Here is an 8,216-nt window from a genome sequence, read left to right as displayed (position 1 = left end):
TGGGAGACGTTGAGTGGTTTCCCCACCTAGCTACCCATACCTTCATGAAGCGAGTATTCTACAAGGATTCCAGTGTCACCATGCTGGAGTTAGTGGAATGAAAGGTTGGAGCCGTGCTAGAAGCATGGAAGAAGGTTCAGGAGAAGAATGAGCGAACCGCAGCTGAAGCATGCAAAACCATTCTAGAACTGCATATCCCAAAAGAAGCGTCAGTGGAGGCCAAGATTAGGAAGTTGGTTGCAGGTGTGTGCGATGCAAGGATAGAGATGGCCAAGGTTCAACTTGAACTAAATCTTAAAATCACAGAGCTTGAGTTGAAGTCATAGCCTTCAACTCCACCAGAGGTTAGAGAACAGCACGAGGCAGCTGTAAAAGATGCAATCCCGACAGTGGATGTTGTGGTAGCAGATTGCACCGCGCTCTTTGAGCAGTCTATGGAGGTTGTTACAACTCTATAAGAGTATCCTAACCTGTAGAGGTTGAACATAGAGGCCCGGGAATTGCAGCAGCAATATGACGAAGTAAGAGCGACAGCGTGTATCTTTGCCATATCACAATGATTGGCTAAGCTACACAAGGCAAGGAAATTGCTTGAACAAGTGGAGGTAGCGCAACACAAAGGGGTCGTCCTCAAGGATAGATTGGGGCATTGGATGGATGAGGCATATGTTATCTCTTCCAACATTGCAGAGAACCTTGCAAGCCTACAGTGGACACAGCAGAAGGTCAAATAAGACAGTGCAGGACTAGCGACCGCGAAGCTAGTTGAGCAACTCAAACAGGAAGCCATATAGAGTGCGACCGAGGTATAAGTAGCACAAGTCTAGCTGGGAGGTCTCCACAGTAAGATCTCCATGCCAGAAGAGTGACTCATGGGCGAGTCACGATATTTGTGTTGGAGGCTTGTTGAGACAGGGTCCCCTAAGGGTCAATTTTTGGGAAAAAGCCCAAGTTTTGGGGTAGAAAGCCCAAGTTTTTGTTATGTAAAGTGTAAAATCTCTACAAGTTGTGGTTGCGGAGCATGTATAAAATAAGTGTCATAGACCTACCCATGGTCCGTGGAACATGGGATTTTATAAAAGGGAGAGTCATAGAGAGTCTAAGATAGTAGATAGTTGAAGTTGATGAATGTAATGGGTCACTAGAATTGAAGAGGGAAGAGTCTTAGAGTAGAAGAGAGGCAATGCAGCTGTGTGCGTAGGGGCCTAGAGTAGAGTCTACAATTGTGTGCGTGGACCCCTGCAGCTGAGTGCATAGGGTAGTATTGAGTCTGTAAGCAAATCTGAAGTATCAATAAAGAGATTATTTTGGAAATATTTGTGTTTTGTCCATTTACTTCCATTATGAATGAATGTGTTTATGTTGTGATGAATATTGGTTTTATGATTTAATACTATATTGATGCACGATTCTGCATGGTTTACATTGTTATATGAACCCAAGTGATAATACTTTTTTACGTGAAGAATATCTTAATACATGTTAAAGATATCAGGCACTTAAGCCGATCTGGGTAATAATAGCCTTAGGAGTAATTACAGAGGTGCGCAAGTGGTGGATTTACCTGTTTAGTGTTCGCGAAAGATAATCGTAGACCTTCACGAAGGACTGGAGGTTGATAACAAGAAGTTATATTGATAAGCCTTAAGGGCTTATCGATATTCGTGAAGGAAGGTTTAGGGCATAAAATGACATCATAATCATCTCTAGGTGCAGAACTTAGTTCCAACACTCCCCCATACTGCTTCGAGTGAGACTTCAATCTGCGCTCTGCGGGTTGATTCCGAAAGGGCTAGAAGTGCAGGGATTTGTTTGGCAAACTTAACTCTAAACCTAGTTGAGGACCCACTAAGCCAACATGCCACTATAAGGGATTCAACCTCCTTAGTCACCTTAAGGAAATGAAATCAATAGAACACATCAAGAAAACCCATCCACATCAGCAAAAACAGCCTCAGGAGACGTGTCAGCCACTCAAACATCCTGTCCTTGAGTTCCACTGATTTTTTAATCCTTTTAACCTGTTAGTGTCGGTCTTGAAAGCCCTCCATCAGTGATCAAAGCTCTTTGCATTTGCATTAGTAGGTGTCTCATCAGTGTCAAAGTTTGCATCCCGTTAGGCATGCCATAACCCTGATGGAGGAGCTGGTCTATTCATACCCCTCTTGGCTTTGCCGGATCAGGTCATATCAGTCATTGAGTTTTTCAAGCTTGTCTTGATGTGTCTTAATGTCAAAATTCTAGGTCTAGGGTTTTGGTCATTTGTCTCTGCAAGGTCATGTCTCTGAAAGTCCTTGAGTGACCAGCAAGCCAGAGGGAGGATGGTAAACATCTTTCTTTGATATTTTCATCATGTACAGTTCATTTCTAACCTTGGATTTAAAAACTCTGTTTTTAAAATCCAAGGTCATGATAAATTTCGTAAAAAGAGTAAATTTCCAAAAAGTCTTCAAAAAGGCAGCAACAACCTTGGTCCCCTTGCCACAGTCCTTCAGATGATCTACCTGCAAAAAGAATCAGGTCAAAGCACTCAAAAAGTCAACTTCAGGATAAAGGAAACCAAAAAATCAGTGTTTTAAAAAAGTGTCAAAATAGACTTTATAAAGTGGGTTTATGGATGAAATTTTTTCAAATGAAGATTATAAAAGGTAATATTCCCTCCTTTCACTCTCATTGTCCATTTCAAAGCTTGCAAGAGAGATTGTGAGAGAGTGATAGGTGAAAGAGGCAAAAACACAGTGATTTCGGGCAGTTAGCAGGTGCGCGACCCGTTCAAGCCTGTGCGCGACCTGTTGGGCGGTGCGCGACCCGTCCAGGGCACTCCAGCAGTGTAAATTTACTACGGGCGCGACCCATTGGGCTGTGCACGACCCGTTGGGGAGCCTGCGCGACCCGTTCAGCTGTCTGCAATCAAACTTCAACCAAATTCCTTCATCTCCCTTCAAATCTTCTCAAACGCTCGAGGTAGGGTCTTTACTCATTGTTTTGGAGATGGATGATGAAAATAAGCTTGTATGCTATGATTCTAACCTCACATCAAGCGAATGAAAAGACTTATTTGGCTGCTTGTTAATGTTTGTAAAATGCTAGGGTTGTGTGACTGTTTCAAGTGATTTTGTCCCATTTGGTCCCTTCCCTTTTTCCCCTTTCATTCACAATCATGCTTTCATCTCTGTCCCATATTATTTGTACATAAAATGTGAACTTTTTTCCCCATCCCTAATCTATAAACCCTACCCCTCTCCCAAGCACATAAAACCCTAATTCCCTCTACCATACACATGCAAAAATAAAATCAAAAAGAAAGGATACATTTGCAAATAAAGAAAAGAGTCATGTGAAAATAAATGTTGTTGTATATCTAAAGTCATGTACATAACCCCTACATGCCCTTGACATCCCCTTATACATGAAAACCTTCCCTCCATGTTAAAACAATGTACATGTACTCCTTATCAAAAAATTTGCCTTATGATACACATGAACTCCTATAAGTAAATTTGGTGTATGGTTTCCCTATGTCCCTATTGATACATGTATGCTCCTTCCATGTTTACTATCAGACATTTTTTTTGTCCCATATACAAACATCTTTGCAAATGATTTCCTAAATTCAAATACATGTTCCTATAAGCATGATCATTTGTAAAATTTCCCTTGAATTTCCCTGTTATTTTCATGTATTCCCATTCCTTGTTAAGAAGTTCCCTCCCCTAACATTCCCCTCATGTTTTTCCCCTTGAAACAGCATAGAGTTCAGCACTTTTGCAGGCAGAGGCAGCAGTTCAATTTGTCCTTCAGTTTGTCCACTTTGCTCCAAAACCATGTCAGAAACCGAAACTTATGAGCAAAGTGATGACCATTCATCATCTACGGAGATTGAGGAACAGAGGAGGCCTCGTAGAGGGGGTAAGGGAGGCCATCATAAGCGGGAGGAGCCTACTTCTTTGGCAGAATTATAGGCTTGTCCTTTGGCAGTGAATTGTTTCCAGTATATATCTTGCTATCAGTTTTGTGAGAGGATCTCTCGGATTCAGCATCATAGAGAGTTGGCCCGCTTGTTTGTCTTACACCTCCATGATGGACATGTCACTCTTGCAGGGGTGAGCTTCATATTGACACCTGAGGTGATTTCAGAGGCTACAGGGATACCGAATGTAGGTGAGGTGTGGCCTAAGCACAGGTTACTTGATTTTGTTCACTTTGAGCCTTATGTCCGACCATCATTTGTGAGACTATTGACGGGTGTCTTCCCATTCAGATTTCTCCGGAGCGAGTATGCTCCCCTCATGAGACTTATCATGCATTATTTTACATGTGAGGGCAGATTTTCACAGGTGTATTCATATCACATTCGCCTGTTGATGCATTTCACCCGGGTGAGGATGATGAACCTCCCGGTCTTCCTGTTTCATAACATTCAGAGGATGGTGCCTATGTTGCAGAGGAAGACCCCGGCTCAGCAGTACAGGAGCCTTTGCCACTATGGTTTGATCCAGCTCATAGTCTCTCATCAGTTGACTCAACAGGGCATCTTATGGGAGGAGTTCATCTCCCGTGAGTTTTTCACAGTGCCACCTCAGCCACATCAGGAGGCCATTCATGAGGAGGGAGGACCATCTCAACAGCCTGATGCTCCCATCACCCGACATGTCAGCTCCACTCCTTTGGTCACCTATCAGAAAGGCCCAAGGGCCTTATTTGCAGCAGCTAGGCGAGTACTATCTCCACAGCAGGTGGAAGGGGTCTCGCCTTCATCTTCAGATCAACGAGTGTTATCTCCACATCAGGTGGAAGGGGCCTCGCTATCTTCGCCAGCACAGGTATTGCAGAGGGGCAAAGAGCTCATGATTCATGAGGATCCAGTGATTGATCTCGAGGTCAGTTCTCCTAGCCAAGAGGCAAAGGAGATCATTCAGCAGCTCAGGGCCGAGAATGATGTTTTGCAGCAGAGACTTGAGGGTGCCCAATGGACCATCACTTATCTAGAGCAGCGGAACACACAGCTTGAGGAGGAGAAGGCGCTTGATGAGCTTTGGAGGATTCGTAGTGACCGAGTCCTAAACCGTAGGAGGCCCGGTGATCCATTGCCTGCTGACCGGGAGTCATTGCTCATTCAGGAGAATGCCCACTTGGAGAGGCTGTTGGCTAAGGCCAACCAAGAGAAAAAGCTGCTAAGGAACATGAAGAATCACTATTGGGCGAGGATGCATGTTTGCAAGGCCAAGATGAAAATGTTCCAAAGGAGGTTGTCCGAGGCTCTTAGGCGGAAGAAGAAGACCAACCCACTCAGTATCTTGGCTGAGGCATCCCTCAAGGATCATGACACCCACTAGCCTCTTCACAGCACCAAGCACAAAATTTTTTGGAAGTTTTGGCTCATTTGGCGTTTTTGGGAAATTTACAGGTTTTGGCTTCTCAACGGGTCTCACCCCCGGTGAGACCCTTTGTCATCGTAGCTCCTTTTCACAAAAACTCAGCATTTTCCAATTTTTTATGCAAAGTTACATATGCCCATGGATGGAATTGAGTTTTTATGGAGTTTTGGGCCTCCAGAAGGTCAAAATACATGAAAAATTTGACTTTCTGCCACTTTTTTGAACTGCAGAAAGCTGTCTTGGGAGAATTGATTTTTGATAGGGCAAATTAACTCCAAATTGAAAAATTATAGTTGGGTTGGAATGTAGACTCAAAGACCTTTCCAACGAGCTATCCTGCACCTGATTCTAACACCGGGAAGTGCCTCAAACAGAGCTCCCAATGTGCGCAACCCGTTGAGCAGATGTGCGCGACCCGTTGAGCAAACTTTGCCAGATTTCACTGTACAGCTCGGAAAAGCACAGTTTGACTTGGTTTGACTTTTTGGGGTTGAAGATGATTATCTTTGATGTAATAATTGTAACTCTAAGACACTTTTACTCTTGTTTAACACTTCTAGAAGATTCATTCATGTCAAGGGTAAATATTTAATGAATGGATTGGTTTCCTAGCTTATAGAGGCAAGTTGTTTTGACTGCCTAGATTTTAGTGCTCAGTTTAGAATTATTTGAAACAACTCCTAGAAGGATGAGCTCGACCCCTAGAGGCAAGGGAAGAGGTTGGCTTGCCTATATTATGTATTTTCTTAATCATTTTCAGAGGTTGGAAGGTTGGACTCTTGAGGGAGCAACTATCATTGTATATTTTCACTGTATCTCTGCAATTTTTGGCTAAGGAAGACCAGGGTTTTGCAGTCATCTTTGGGATTCTTGTGGACTCATGTGTTGATGGTGTGTTTCTCCATGTTATTGTAAGCTTTGTTATGTGATTCATTTCCTTTCTATACTTCTGCATATTAAACAAATGAAGTGTTAAAGTAAGAATTCATGCTTGCCATGCTCTGCTTTTAAGTTTGTTTAATTTCGATGTTTTCTACTGTCTAAAGAGAATTCAAATTCATTGTTTGCTCTCTTTAGCCTTCTTATCTTTCATTCCTAACCATCCACTTCAGTCAAAGACATCAACACGGTCTCCTACCTCGCCCCAAGGAACCCCCTGCAGAAACTGTGTCCCATCCCCGCACCCAAAATTGCCCTCTCCTCAATTTGCCACCAAAAACCCAAAAACCCCCAAATCAATCTTTCTAATCAGTTTACTAGCCTAATATCAGTGTTACCTTGTTGGTCATCTCATCCTATTCAAATATCTACCGAGATTGACCGGAGAGAGCCTTCTCCTGCCCCGTAGGGCTAGCTACGAGGCTGAATGGTTTGATGTAGCTTTGAGGTTTGCCTTTCTCAGCCTGAGGTGAAATTTCAAGTGCTAACATAACCCATGGTCACTCTCATTCTATAGGCATGATAGTGTATAGAAACCTAGAGTCACTCCCAGATTCCTATGTGCCAACATCTGTGGACTCTTCTGAGCAGACCTGTGCCAGAGTCCTTTCGATTTGAGCCACTTTGCTAGCCCAAAATCTCGTCCTCTGCCCAGAACTTGTTACAACCTATAGAATCCATCAAAGACATGATGAAAATGCTAATAAATAAAAATCAACTTCAGGATTAGGTTTGAGCATCCCCAACCGGGATTCACATTCTGTCAAACACTTGGCATCAATGCAACCTACAAGTCTGGGATACAAGACAAAGAATGAATGACTAAAAATACTTATGAAACATAACAAGAAGGATCACCATCTTATCCATTGAAACATTATAACATCAATTAGGTCTTGAATCTATCATTTTAACAATTACAAGTAAATAAATGAAGTAACCATGACATGAACCAGTCATATAACCATGCTTACAACCATCATAAAACCACATGAATATCATAGATATGAAAACCATCAAATCCATATAAAAACAAGAGAAAAAGTAAGAGAACTTAGCTTTTATTAATCATAGGCAAATCCGACCAGGTTCAGGAATTCCATGTACCACCTAACCATAGACATGGTTGAACCAAATATTTCTTTCAGTCTTTCACCCCTGTGCCATATTCCAAGCATGAATGTGGGATGTCATAGAACAACCAATCCAAGAAAAATTAAGGGAATCTAGAGGTTAAACCAACTCCAACCTCATCAAACCGTGATCACACCAAAACTAGTGCTTCGATCACAACTGAACTGAACTTGGAATGCGATCTGTAATCCATAACTATCCTTGATGAATTTTTCGTCTCCTTGTCTCTCAGGCTTTACCGCAATCCAATCCTAGATCATTAGGCCCTAAACTGAGACTAGTCTCTCAGCCTTTACGGCAATCCAAACCCAGATCACTAAGCCCTAAACCGGGACTCCTCCCTCAGGATTTACTGTGTATCCTGCCAAAAACGGTTAAGGGATTCCTAGGGCTAAGGGAATGAAACTTGAGACCACCTCCACCACGGATTCTAAAATCCATCTGGCAAACCAAATCTCAAAAATTGAAATAAACATTCCAACCCCATGGCATCCAGAAAAAAGGAAGGTTAGGATAAAAGCAGTTCTCATTACCCAGAAAAACCATGCCATTGACAACAAGTGAACCATACACGAACATGTAAAGGCATGCATGCCCAAACCAGATAGGAAATCACACATGCAATATGTTACCTGCAAGTATTCCTACTGAATCTTCCTGACCCTGCTCTTCTTCCTTGATCTTTGCTTTCCTTTCTTAACCTTTTCTTGCTTTTCCTCCTTGATCCAAAGCTAAAGGGATCCAACAAAACTCTAAGTGACCAAG

Source organism: Pinus tabuliformis, chromosome 2_1, assembly GCF_031772625.1.
Source record: "Pinus tabuliformis cultivar Carrire ecotype Pingquan chromosome 2_1, CPIR1, whole genome shotgun sequence".
Classification (NCBI taxonomy): domain Eukaryota; kingdom Viridiplantae; phylum Streptophyta; class Pinopsida; order Pinales; family Pinaceae; genus Pinus; species Pinus tabuliformis.
This window is presented reverse-complemented; position numbering follows the sequence as displayed.